Raw genomic sequence first — 15,236 nt, 5'->3', positions numbered from 1 at the left:
TACTCGTCTTAAGTACCTAAATTATGCTGCTTTGGAATCGAGTGAAAAGCAGAGTCCGTGGAAAGTTGATAAGACTTATAAATAGCTTTGATGGTTTGATAGATGCTTCCACGGTTAACGTTCAGAACCTTCTGTCACAGTTTTGACAAGTTACATTTACCAATTCCTTAATCAATGTTTCGATATAGAGTAGTTATTCGAGTAATATCAATGGGAACAGCCAAACGGTTATTAACAATTAGGTAACAACTCAAATATTTCCTTATATATTTATTTGCACAGATTTGCCGAATATCAACGTTTTCAGGCTCTGTAACATGTAGCCAATTACTGAACATCTTATTATTCAACTATACTACCCTTTATGGAGACAGTGTTACAACTTACGTGTCGTGGAATTGATGAAGTGATGCCCGACCTCCCTAGTATGGTGATCAACCTTCAGTTGCTGGTGATCTATAGCCTGTTCTTTTATATTGTATTGTTGTCTCTAGTGAGTGATTTATTTTTATTATAATGTACTAGTTTTAAATTAAGAGCTGTGCTAATCTAGTATATTTACTGTCCTTTGATGACAGGTTTTTACGTTCTATATTTATTGATTTTACTATTGATAGAAAGTTAATTGTTCTCGTCACGATACGGCTAAATATTAACTCACTCACTCACTAATGAAGTGATGCGTACATATGTAGGTTTTGTGAGGACGTGGCAATGGGAACAACTGCACACTTACAAAGTACAATATTTCCTTATCTATCTATTTGGAGAGATTTGTCGAAATATCTATAAATTATTTCAAACTCTTGAGCTAACATTGCATATCATTTACATCACCATCTGTAGCCAATTGCTAAATATCCAATTTGAAATTAGTGTCATTAAGGATTGAAAAATGTAAGGGTACCAATTCAAGTATTTTTCTATCTCCCGTTTATGTAGACAGTGTAACAACTTACGTGTCGTGGTCGGCGCGGTCGTGGTTGGTGCTAAAACAATGGAAAAAAACCGATTCAGTTCAAATTTTAAGACAAATGTTGATTAAAGGAGAAAAAATAGAAAGCACATGCACAAGGTATCACTGCTGAAAGCAGACTTCGGTTGTACCAGTTCTTTGATGTACTGGTTAATTAATGAAGTGATGTGTACATATTGTTGGTTTTTGTGGACGTGTCAAAGGGAACAACTACACACTTACAAACTACAATATTTCATTATCTATCTACTTGGAGAGATTTGTCGAAATATCTTTAAATTATTTCAAACTCTTGAGCTAACATTGCATTTCATTTACATCACCATCTGTAGCCAATTGCTAAATATCCAATTTGAAATTAGTGTTATTAAGGATTGAAAAATGTAAGTGTGCCTATTCAAGTATTTTTCTTTATGTAGACAATGTTACAACTTACTTGTCGTGGTAGGTGTAGTCGTGGGCTGTGCTAAAAGGTGCAAAAAAACGATTCAGTTCCATTCTTTTGACGAATGTTGATGTTAAGGAGACAAAAATAAAAGTGACCGAACATTAAGCACATGCACAAGTGACAGCTGAAAGCTGCGTCGGTTGTACCAATTATTTGATGTAATGATAAAGTAATTAAACAAATTAATGATGCGTAAATATATTAGTTATGTCAGGATAACAACTTTGCGATTTCCAAGTAACAATTCATTATTGACTTATCTATTTATTTGGGGGGATTTGTCGAAATATCTTTAGCTACCCTTTATGTAGAAATCTTGAAACTTACGTGTTGTGGTCGTGGGCGGTACTAAAATGGTGAAAAAAGATTCAGTTTAATTCTTAAGTTGTGTATTGATGTTAACTAAAAGTAACCAAAATATAAGTCACCAAACCTTTACCACATGCATAAGAAATCTCTGCTAAAAGCACAGTCGATTGTACAATTCCGAAAATATCATAAGCATGCGTTTAGAAATCACGCTCAAATAGTAATGATACCAGACGGTGGTGAAAAGGTGAGCATATCCTGCCCAACCCGTGGCATCCTTGATAAATGAATGCAAAGGCTAGTCCGTGTTCACCTTAAACAACACGGAATGTATAGTACAAATAAAAATTGGGAATTGCATCCAGCATCATTTCCGTAATTAGGCCACCGGCCCATATTACAAATACAAGAAACCAGTATTCCAATACTTGAGCACCAGTAGGTCTTAACATAACATGATTTCAAACATGCAAACATTTAGCACGTTTCTTCATACCAAGAAATATGTATTTGGCAAAGCAGTTAAAACAGCTGTCTTGTTACATTAGTAATATTGACATTTTACGTAATGAATGACTTCACAATATTACTCACCTTAAATAATCATAAACTGGACATTCAAACATAAAATGATATTGATTTTCCGATCTTGATTCAATACATACAGGATGCAACCTTTCTAAAGCCAGTATGTTTTGCTTTATACTTTCTTAAGTCAAGTCCATGATTACTACATGTATATTTACACAATGCTATTCCATATGCCTTCATCTTTACGTGTAATAAGGGACCGTTCATAATTTATGGCTAGGGGGAGTGATGATGATTTAAGGGGGGTCACCCATTTTGTTCTTGGGAGCTAGGGGTCATCAATTTTGTACACACGTACTAGGGGTCAGCAATTTTGTACATAACATATGTTAAAAAATATGCTTAGAAATTATGGGAAGGAGAGGAGGGATCATTATGAACGGTCCCTAAGTATGATTCATACGAAAGATACATTTGGGAGTATGATAAAAGTTTAACTAAGAATATTTTTGTACACCTGCTATTCACATTTGACCCTTAATATCAACACACATCTGTTTGAAAACACTTACTTCAACACCCTGTTCTATCCAAACATATCCATATCTACACTGGCAATGTAAATTGCTAACCATAAGTACCCAGCAGTCTATATATGTTTTCTGCCAACATCTATTCCCAACAATATACATGCTTCAGTATTTATTATGATGCAGCTTTAGTATTCTAGGCCTATATTTTATTATCTTAACATATATATTTACTTTCAGTGAGTGCCTTAATTCCAATTTCACCTCTGGCTCTGGCACAAACCTACCAAGGTACATATATTCTTTACAAAATGTATCATGAACTTGTTCAATGATATGTGTATGGTAGATCACCAATGTTCTGCATCGTATAATAAATAATGCGGAAGAATCTTTCCATCACAAATATGAAGTAAAACATCTGGTAGCAAATTATGAAAGTTACAAACCTTTGATTTCAACGTACATAATACTTTCCTCGCTTGTTACGATAAAACTGTTTGAGTTTGGTACAGGATCCAGAAATGTACACTTAAGTATTTATATGAAAACAGTAGAACAACTACACACAAGATGTTCAATTTCAAGAATATCATTATCTAAATGAAAGTGTTCATACTTCTTTAATTTCACACCTTTCCTAAACACAACAAATTTAGATTTATCAATATTAATTTTCAATTGCCTCTTGTCACCATAATGTGTCAACTTATTAATTCGATTTTGCACCGTACTATCAAACATAACAATGTCGTCAGCAAACATCAATATGAATAAATCAAGTAAATCAATATCAGTAAAAGTTGGTTATCAGCAGATAAAAACTGAACAACATCGATAATAATGAAAGAAAAGAAGCATGGCAATAACTGGCATCCTTGCTGCAGTCACCGAACAAACAAAAGATACACATGCTTTCACGTTTTAAATAATCTAAAGGTTCTTCTTTTGGTATTTCCGATCCATAACTTGTAGAGCATACCATTTCTAAACACATGTTTTGTGTCCTTTTCAAAAACCCGCTTGTGAGTGAGTGAGTGAGTTAAAATATATAGTCCCATCGGCAATATGTCAGCCATATTGTGACTAAAACAGTTAATATGATAACAATAAGTTTGTTCAGAGGTAAAGTAATTCTTATTTTTCCGCTTACTTCAAGTAACGTACTTGGTCTATAATTAGATGGACAATTAACATTGCCCTTCTTATACATGGGGACTATTATTCCAAGAGTCGAGATAAACACCTGTAGTCAAAATTGAATTAAACAAAAGAAGCAACATATTTTAACAGAGTGGTGGGGCAAACTTTAAGAATTCTTTCTTTTTTTCTGCCCTTATATGCATCTCATTAACAGCCCACACGACTTCATCGTGAGTTATTTCTCTAGTTCAATATCATCTGCTCATCATCTAAACAACTCTTCATCGACAGAGTCGAAAATTCTAAAAATAAAATGATAAAACTTCTCCTGTTCCGAGTAAATATGTGTTCCTTGAAAACGAGGGGAAAAAATCAACCCATTCACTTTGGCTAACAGTGTTTGTTACCACTGAATATCTACCTCATATCATAGACCAAAATAATTTACTCTCTTTCTTAATTAGTGAATCAGTTTTTTTTCTCTGTATAAGAATTAAATGAACATAAATCTTTATAATCAGCTAAATTGCATCGGCCCATCAAATTCTGATTACTAAATAGTTAAAGTCATTCCTCTTGTAACACAGGGTTGTGGAGACATGATCACGCATTTATCTAATAGGGATGTAATACCAATTCTATTTACTGAGTTAATGATTTGGTATTAAACGAGCGAAAGCGAGTTCAATAAGCGAAAAACGAGTTTACTATTCTGTATATTAGTCTAGGAACATAAATTGCTAGAAACTGCCAACAGTGTGATGACTCTCATATCAATTTTCCGCGAGTCAAGTAAGGTCTAATACCACTGAGACTGAGGCATTAGCATTGTGACTTCATAACTGTAACCATTATGACGTCATATGTCTAGCGGTATTACACTAGTGTAATACTGGCGTAAAATATTACACTGCAGTATCTTCCACGGGCGACTAATAACATAATAAACACTTTGAGCGATCTCATTGGTTTCCTCTGTTTCATGATCAACTGGGAATCGGCTATGAAATTGTTGCTAAACGATAACATGTGGAGCCCTGTTTTAATAACTTACGAAAGAGTTATATTATTTTCATTAATGTAGAGGTCACCTGTTACTTACAATAAATAGGTTTGCTGAAAGGAGAATTAACTGTAAGGGTCGTTTTCCTGAAGTATGACAGACAAAAGCTTAATCTCATGTTTATGTGTCAGTGTTTCGAAGTGTATCTCTTTTTTATTATTTCACTTAAGCCTTTTACTTTACACTTGATATCACGACTTGTCATTCAGTGTCATATGACTGTCCTTGAAACCGTCTTTCAAAGAGACTTTTATATTGTGCCTCAAGAGTTTTGAAATGTCAACACCAAAGGCTTGAGTATATGTTATGTTGCTTGACATACTCAATTCATTCTAATCCACACATGCCTGCATAGCATATACACAATATGAATCAACCCACAGCTGAAAATATATAAATATATATTTATGGGAAACGTTCCTCAATCCCTCTAGAGTTAGCACCATGTTGTCATAAGTATTCGTATCACAATTGCTTTCGTTTGCATGATTATTTCACTCTTCGCTCACACACTACATTGATCTTTCACATGCAGTTATCAAAGGCGAGCATTACACACAATACGTGTACCAACCATTTAGCAAGTATTAGGTTTTACTAAACTGTAAACTCGAAAATCATTTTGTTACACTGCAAATAGGTGACCTCCTCAATTGCCAGCTGCTCAAAGATATTTGTATGGGGGGATGCTTGAATTTCGTTGAGGGCCATTGGAAGAGATGTTGGTTGTCATCCAGACAGTCAATGAGGAGGATGATCAGGGCCTGAATTGCAGTTGGTCGAGGTTACACCAAATATTGACAATGTGCTTGGATATTGATACCAATGCGATTTCTTGAAGATTGTATGCCAGAATCTAGAAATTGCAATACGTTTTTCAATCTGTATATGTTCACCCTAATAAAGATCCTAACATGACGAGATCACTCCTACCAGATAACTGAATAGAAGCTTACTCAAATGATGACGGTTGCTGGCGAATGGGTTTATCCATTTCATTCTTTTGAATATCTTATCCCTTTCAAGAAATATGATCATCTAAATAACATCTTATGCAACTATAGTAACCTTCCTTGCTTAAGAGTACTTACCGGCACAGCAAACTAGACCACTTGGACAATCGAGAAGGACTACGGGACCACAAGTACCACTGGCAACACACGAGATGCTACTTCCAACGCAGGCTGAAAATGAGAATTCTTATGACAAATGGAACTCAGTTACTTCGGATTAATGGCAATCAAAGAATGTTAACATTCACTTACATTTATACCCTTAGCCATTCCCCTATATCAGCATGAATGGATACTGCAAAGATGTTATAATATGTACTACCAGATTTCAAAAACGTTAGCGAACAGATACCGAACTTTCCAAGAAGTTATTGTGTTGTCCTGTTGTGGTGCTCTTGCTTATCCATTTTGCAGGTGGATCCCACAGTTTCTGAACGTTAATCAAAATTGAAGGAATCTTTGGATTCAATTTCCTGTTCTTTTTTTTTCTTCAAATAATGTTTTCCAGATCACTATTGCATTTTGCATAACACTAAGGAGGGACACCTTTGTGAGACTTCAAATTTGTATTGACAGCTCATATTTCATCATCAATAATAGTTTCAAATAATATGCAGTTGTAGTATAATGACATGTGAAGTTGCAACATGTAAATTTACGGAACCCATGTACATATAAATTGTCCTTTATGCTGACATTTGTGTCAGATACCTATCATATATCTGAACACATTCCATTGGAGTGAGAGTTGGACAGTGGACTATGAAGACGTTACAGTCCTGAATGTTAATTGCAACTCAATTTAAACATTAACATTGTTTAATACATCATTAGAAACATGTCGTTGTTTAATATGTAATAGGAAAATGATGAAACTTGCGTGGTCTGGTCGTTTGCGGTGCTGCAATGATAAAATACGTTGGGCTTAATTCTTCAATTGTTGTGAAAGAGGATGCTTAATTCAAGTCCAAATGTTTTACCCTCAAATGGTAGGATGATGTTATCTATGATGGCGTCCCACATTTCACATAATGATTTCTCAGTTAACTTCATTTACACTTCACGCTTACTTTCATTTCTGACAAATTGTCCAGAACCTCCCAAGACATTTAACTACGTGCATGCTCAAGGAATAAAAGTGTTTTCTAAGTTTGTCATGTAAGACAGTGGTGAACAATCATATGTTTTTACATAACAAATCCATTTTTCTCAATACACGAAAAATTCGTCCTTGATAGTATTAATCATTAGGGTTTTATCTTTGTGAGAAAGTGATATCGTGGTACATTTACAATATTACTCTCTTTGAACAAAGGTTTGTGGTGCTGAGGAACCCTGTACAAGAGAGGAATGTGCATGTCTTCAGGTACCATAGTCAAGCAAAACGTTAATAGAAATATTCAATGGTTATGATACATTTCTTCTTCAGTTAACACGTTGGCCTTTCAGTGACATTTTTGACGTGTCACTTACGCTAATCCAACTGTTTGATGTACTGATCAATTAATGTAGTGTTGCCTACATATAATACTTATTTGAGGATATCTATATGAGAACAACTACACACTTTCCAAGTAACAATTCATATATTTCCTTATGTATTTGTTTGGAAAGATTTGCCCCAATGTCTTTCAACTTTTCCAAGCTCTTGAGCTAACATGGCATATCATTTACACGACCATCTGTAAGCAGTTACTGAATATCTCATTTGAAGTTAGTGTTATTCAGGATTGAAAAATGTAAGTGTACCTATTCAATGTTTTTTTCTAAATGTCTTTGATGTAGACAGTGTTGAAACTTACATGTCGTGGGTGGTGTAGTCGTGGGCGGTGCAGTCGTAGGCGGTGCTGAAACGACAGAAAAACCATTCAGCACAATTCTTAAGTTGTGTTTTGATGTTAATTAAAAGTAACAAAAATAAAAGTGACCAAACCTTTCCCACATCCATAAGGAATCGCTGCTGAAGGCAAAGTCGATTGTTCAATTCCGATGATATCATGAGAATGCGAACAAGAATCCATGGCACCATGTGTTCGTGAAAAGTGGAGCATATCCTTATGGAACCTTGGGAATTGTCATCAATGAATGCAAAGGCTAGTCAAATGTTCACCTTAACAACATGGAATGTACAGTACTAATCAAACTAGTCAAATTTGTAAATGCCCTCATCAAGCCTAAAATAAAACCTTTTGCAAGGATTTGCCTTTTGCGCTCTTGGACTGAACACAGACGCTATATGGATGGATGGATGGATGGAAACGTGATCCAACGTCTTAACAAGAGTCATGTGACGGTCTATACATTTCTGACAAGAAAGGAATTCTGGATTGGACCTCAACAGTTCTGAAATGTAAGTACCAAGGACTGGAGCTGTTGTAATATTGCTTAACATAAAGTTGACTATTAGAATGTTCAAGTGACCACTTTTGTCATACAGTGTTGCGGAGACTTTTGTGACTCTAAGTGGTTGAGCATATATCTACATATGAAACACTTGGTGCGTTCTCATTGGTTTCATCTATTTCATGATCAGCTGTGTAAATCAGAGGAAGGGAATTGCCTATTTAACTGTTGTTAAACGGTAACAGATCATCGATATACCGGAAGTTTAATTGAATATTCTTGGCTAAATATCCTTGTTTTCATTTTGCCAAACTGACCGGACATTCTGACTCGAAGACATAAAGAACCAAAGATGGGAGTACAATTGCTATATCCTCAAATGTTAGGATAGTTATCATTGCTATTATTAAATTGTTGTTGAACGATAACAGTTCATGGATATGCCTGAAGCTCAATTTAAACTTCATGGCTAAATTATTTGATTGGATTTTGCCAAAACATGCAGAATGTCTGACTTATATTCATAAAGAAGCAAATCCGCAAGGTGGGAAGCACAGTTGTTGTGGATCGGGGTGTTTTGTCATCTTGTCCAAATGTTTTAGAGTCCAAAACGTTGTGATGATGTTATCTTTGATGGCGTCCTGCATTTCACATATTGTTTACTCCGTCAACTTCACTCACATTTCATTTCATTTCTGATAAATTGTGCTGAACCCCCAAACACAATTTACTGCGTGCATGCGCAGAAAATGAATGGTTTTTTTCTCAGTTTGTAAAGTGTGGTATAATACAGTGATGTATAAAGTTGAAAAATCATATGTTTCGTACGAATACTTTTGTAAAAACACAGCAAATCTTTCCTTGATCGAGTTAAACTTATCAAAATTCTTTATCTTTGTGAGACAGTGATTTGGGGGTATATTTGCAACATATCTCTCTTTGTACCGACATTAATGATGTTTTGGAACCCATTTCAAAATGTACATGTCCTCAGGTCTCAGCGTCCTGCCACTGACTGACTGAGTGAGTTTTGGTTTTACGCCCCTTTTAGCAATATTCCAGCAACATCACTGCGGGGGACACCAGAAATGGGCCTCACACATTGTGCCCATGTGTGGATTCGAACCCGGGTCTTTCGGCGTGACGAGCCAACGCTTTAACCATTAGGCTACCCCACCGCCCCCAGCGTCCTGCCAAACGTCCATAGAAGTGATGACTGTTCATGGTAGATGTCCTCTTCGGTTAATATTCTCGCCTTTCTGAGACATGTTAAATATGTTACTGGTACTAGTTTCTTTTATCAAAGATTTAATGTAATAATTCCTATCTATTGTAGTTATTTGGGGAATTGTCAATATCGACAACTAAACACTTTCCAGCCGAGATAAGCCCGCTTTTTGGTTGGCAGGTGACTGGGACAGAACGGGTTTATTCCACTTTTGATTCCTCCTTTTACAGATTTGCAGTTACCTTCAACTAATGACATCATCACACAATGACTAAACCAACTCAGCAGATTCCTCTTCCGGTTTGGTCAATTTTTGGTGTACGCTTCGATAACATCCTTACTGATTTGAATATCCCAGGATTTTGGCAATTATGATATATTTATGCATACCTTTTCGACACGTTGTAAAGATATACAATTCCAGGATTGGCATTATCGGGAAGAAGTGATTTCTCTCTTTATTCTACCTTTAAATCTTTGTTATACATACAACGATATGTCATGGAATTGTTTAGTCATAAAGATTTATTAAGAATATTTTGTAAATTTAGATTCCAGTCACACAAATTAATGATGTGTAAATTAAGGTACGATGATGATATTGATACTGACCAACTTTTATGCTCTGATTGTACTATGAGTGTTGTAAAAGATTAGTATCACTTTGTATTATTTGTCCATATTATAAGCATCTAAGAGGGCAACTTATCTCTCCCTATTACTTCATATATCCTACAAGGGTAAATTGTATCAACTGTTAAAGTCTAACAATCCCGAACATATAAATAATCTGTCCATTTACTTGAAAAGAAATCTACCAACATGCGTACAATATTGAAGTGTTCTGTCGTGTGCTTTTGGCCATGAGGCTTTATCACAGAAGAAACTTGTCACTTGAAAACAGTAATCCCAATCCTTAGGTGGGTGCTCACGATATTTGGAGCCCTATTTGAATAACTCACGAAAGTGCTATATTACTTTCATTAATATAAGGATCACCTGCTACTAAACTTTCCATAACAATAAATAGTTCTGCTGAAAGGAGAATTAACTGTAAGGGTCCTTTTCCTGAAGTATGACAGCCAAAAGCTTTATCTAATGTTTATGTGTCAGTGTTTCCAAGTGTACTCTTTTTTTTATGTTTAAGTTAGCCTTTTACTTGTCATGTAGTGTCATATGACTGTCTTTGAAATCGTCTTTTAAAGAGACTTTTATATTGTACCGCCTGGGTTCTGAAATGTCGAAACCAAAGGCTTCAGTATCTGGTATGTTGTTTGACATACTCAAATCATATTCTCATCCACACGTGGCTGTATAGCATATATAAAATCTTACTCAACCCACAGTTAAAAATATATATTCATGGGGAAAGTTTCGCAACCTCTGTGGTTTTAGTCCCATATAGAATTTAGATATGCACATGCTGTCATCAAAGGCGAGCATTATATGCAATGCATGTACCAATTATTTAGTAAGCATCAAGTTTCAGAAAACTGTTAACTCGAAAAACAACTTGTTTCACTGTAAATATGTGGCCTCCTCAATTGCCAACTGCTCAAAGACAGCAAATGATTGGTTTGCAGAATGCTTGCATTTCGTTGAGGGCCATTGGAAGAGATGATGGTTGTCATCCAGACAGTCAATGAGGAGGATGATCAGGGCCTGAATTGCAGTTGGCCGAGGTTACATTAGATATTGACATTGTGCTGGTTGTTGATACCAATGCGATTTCTTGGAGATTGTAGATCTAGAAGAATTGAATAATCAACCCAAAAAAATCAGATATTTTCCATGTTTGCTTCTGAGAATAAACTAAAGTTTTTCATTATTTTTCATTTGATTATACATTGAGAGTCAGTTTGTAGAACTACATGTAGTAAGTTAACGTGAGGTTTGGATCAGTCCCTTTTCTATGGATAATAGTAACATACTGATACTCTGAAACATAGAGAAAGTTGCAATACGTTTTTTCATGTGTATATGTTCATTCTTATACAGATTCGATGCTGGCGAATGGATTTATCCATTTCATTCTTTTGAATATTATAGGATATTTTTTTTGCGCACATATCCATGCAACTAGTGCATGCTCAAGGCTGGCTTTTTTTTCCCCTCGATCATTGGATGTCAATCTCAACGGCACATCGTATTATCAATCTCAATTCCCTGGAGGGTATTTAACTCTTGCTGCCACTAGGTGCACCGAGCTATTGTGGCTTTCTCATCCTAACAAGGAACCCATTCACAGCTGGGTGGACTGGGACGCATAGTCACAGTACTTTGTCCAAGTTCACTGCACGTTGCTGTTTCGTGGGTTCTTTTAAGTGCACAGGGTTGTGTACTGTACACTGGGTGTTGTGACAACACGGAAACGGTTTGTTCACAAAGTTGACTCCAAGGTTTTTACACCCGGTCACATGTGGGCTCGATCCTGGCACCTCAACCTCGCTGGATTAGTAGCCTGGCGCCCTAGCCAGCTCGCCCACCGCGCCCCTTGAGGGGCCGATAAATCTCCACCATACCCCGGATGCATCTAATATCTTATCACTTTCAAGAAATGTGATCATCCAAATAATATCTTGTGCAACTTTAGTAACCTTTCTTTCTTAGGAGTACTTACCGACGCAGCAAACTTGACCACTTGGACAATCGAGAAGGACTTCGATACTACATGTACCACTGGTAACACACGAGATGCTACTTCCAACGCAGGCTGAAAATGAGAATTCTTATGACAAATGGAATTCAGTTACTTCGGACTAATGTCAATCAAAGAATGTTAACATTCACTTACATTTATAACCTTTGCCATTCCTTTATATAAACATTAATGGATGCTGTGAAGCGCTGGCGCCATCATGGTCGTATACTGATATTTCCTGAATCCATCTAAGTGTCTTTAGAATTTAGAAGTGTAAATGAACATAGTCCATATATTTTGGAACTTAGAATACATAATTTGTCTGTAGTAATAATGTTGCGTTTCTTTTGCAGAGTCAGTTTATGAGATACACATCAAAATGTTCATCATCTTGTGTTGTCATTCATAGCTAGAATTGACAGATGTCTCTCACATGTAAGCATCAATTTATGACAAAAGAAAGATATTAGAACTCATTTTTTAAAATCAACATTGTTTAATACATCATCAGAAACATGTCATTGTTTAATATGTAATAGGATATTGGTGAAACTTACGTGGTCTGGTCGTTTGCGGTGCTAAAATGATAAAACGCAGTGAGCTCAATTGTACAGTTGTTGTGAATGGGGAAGCTTAATTCTAGTACAAATGCTTTACCTTCAAATGCTATAATAACATGATGATGTTATCTATGATGGCGTCTCACATTTTCTCAGTTAACTTCATTCACACTTCCTTTCATTTCTGACATACCCGTGAAGGTCCGGGTTTGAATGAACCTTCAGTAACCCATGCTTGTCGTAAGAGGCGAATAACGGGATAGGGTGGTCAGGCTCGCTGGCCTGCTTGACACATGTCATCAGTTCCCAATTGCGCAGATCGATGCTCATGTTGTTGATCACTGGGTTGTCTGGTCCAGACTCGATTATTTAAGAACCGCCGCTATACAGCTGGAATATTGCTGAGCGTGGCGAAAACTAAACTCACTCACTCACTTATTTCTAACATATTGTCCTGAACCTCCCAAGACATTGAACTACGTGTATGCTCAAGGAATGTATATTTTTCTGAGTTTGTCATGAAAGACAGTGGTGAACAAAGTTGGAAAATCATATGTTTTGACATAACAAATCCAATTTTCTCAATACACAGAAAATTCGTCTGTGGGACTTCGTGGTACATTTACAATATATCTATCCTTGAACAAAGGTTTGTGGTGCTGTGGAACCCAGTACAAATGAGGAATGTGCATGTCTTCAGGTACCATAGTCAAGCAAAACGTTAATAGAAATATTCAATGGTTATGGTACAATTCTTCTTCAGTTAACATGTTGGCCTTTCAGTGACATTTTGACGTGTCACTTACGCTAATCCAACTGTTTGATGTACTGATCAATTAATGTAGTGTTGCCTACATACAATACTTATTTGAGGATATCTATATGGGAACAACTACACACTTTCCTAACATTTCATTCACTTCCTTATGTATTTGTTTGGAAAGATTTGCCCCAATGTCAATAAACTTTTTCAAGCTCTTGAGCTAACATAGCTTATCATTTACACGACCATCTGTAAACACTTTCTGGGTATCTCATTTGAAGTTAGTGCTATTAAGGTTTGAAAAATGTAAGTGCATCCATTCAATATAAACTCTGTTTATATTGCTATAGCAAAGGCATACCAGTAGTTGAAGATGAATACCATTTAATTGTCAATGTTTAAAAGATGCATTAGATTGAATGTTTTCCTCCATACCTACATATTGGTAACCCGTGGAAGGATAGTTTTGTTAGACTTGTGTCATGTAAGGATGTTGTTTTGATAAGTATTACTAGGTTTTCTGATAAAAGCTTACCAAAGATCCACATGTTTTCTTAAGAAGGGTATATTATGCCTGTACATTGTGCAAAAATGTTTCCATAGTTTTCCAAGGCAATAATGTATGACTGTTACTGGTTTTACCAGCATCAAATAAAATGTAAAAGTATTCTGTAATGTGGGCCATGGCCTTATATACTGAAATAAAACTGTCTATCTGTCTGTCAATGTATTTTTCTAAATGCCCCTGGCGTAGACAGTGTTGAAACTTACATGTCGTGGGTGGTGTAGTCGTAGGCGGTGCTGAAACGGTAGAAAACTTCTTAAGTTGTGCGTTGATGTTAATTAAACGTTACAAACTAAAAGTGCTGAATATCTCATTTGAAGCTATTAAGGATTGAAAAATGTAAATATACATATTCAATGTATTTTTCTAAATGTCCTTGACGTAGACAGTGTTGAAACTTACCTGTCGTGGGTGGTGTAGTCGTAGGCGGTGTAGTCGTGGGCGGTGTAGTCGTGGGCGGTGTAGTCGTGGGTGGTGTAGTCGTGGGCGGTGTAGTCGTAGGCGGTACTGAAACGGTAGAAAACCCATTCAGCACAATTCTTAAGTTGTGTGTTGATGTTAATTAAAAAAAAAAAAAAAGTGACCAAACCTTTTCTACATCCATAAGGAATCGCTGCTCAAGGCACAGTCGATTGTACAATTCCGAATATATCATGAGATTGCGTATAGGAATCACCATCAAATGGCGATGGCACTATGTGTTCGTGAAATGTTAAGCATATCCTTATGGAACCTTGGCACTTATCATAAATGAATGCAAAGGCTAGTCAATTGTTCACCTTAACAACATGGACTGTACAGTACTCATCAATGATGGCCTCCAACATCATTTCTGTCACTGATGCGTCAAATTCGTAAATGCCCTCATCAAGACTACAGTAAAACCTTTTGGAAGGATTTACCTTCTCCGCTTTTGAGCAGACGTTCACGGACTGCAAACAGAGGCTAATCAGATCGATTGATTTGCCTTTTTGCGCCTTTGAGCAAACGTTCACGGACTGCAAACAGATGATTCATTCATTCATTCATCCATTCATTCATTCATTCGACCCGTGAAGATCTGGGTTAGAATAGGTCTTCAGCACACCATGTGCTTGCCATAAACGGCGACTATGCTTGTCGT

General features: G+C 36.3%; 1 long non-coding RNA gene across 1 annotated transcript; it reads right to left on the bottom strand.

Annotated features, from left to right (window-relative positions):
• Positions 1-1,420: 1,420 nt before the first annotated feature.
• Positions 1,421-6,184, bottom strand: LOC124278109. The gene is made up of 3 exons (XR_006898985.1): positions 6,092-6,184; positions 1,752-1,772; positions 1,421-1,442 (listed from the first exon to the last, which is right to left on the bottom strand). It is a non-coding gene; the product is annotated as an uncharacterized LOC124278109 (long non-coding RNA).
• Between the last annotated feature and the right edge of the window lie 9,052 nt (positions 6,185-15,236).

This window comes from Haliotis rubra, unplaced genomic scaffold (genome assembly GCF_003918875.1).
Source record: "Haliotis rubra isolate DU_JTF1 unplaced genomic scaffold, ASM391887v1 Scf106, whole genome shotgun sequence".
Lineage (NCBI taxonomy): Eukaryota > Metazoa > Mollusca > Gastropoda > Lepetellida > Haliotidae > Haliotis > Haliotis rubra.
This window is presented reverse-complemented; position numbering and strand designations above follow the sequence as displayed.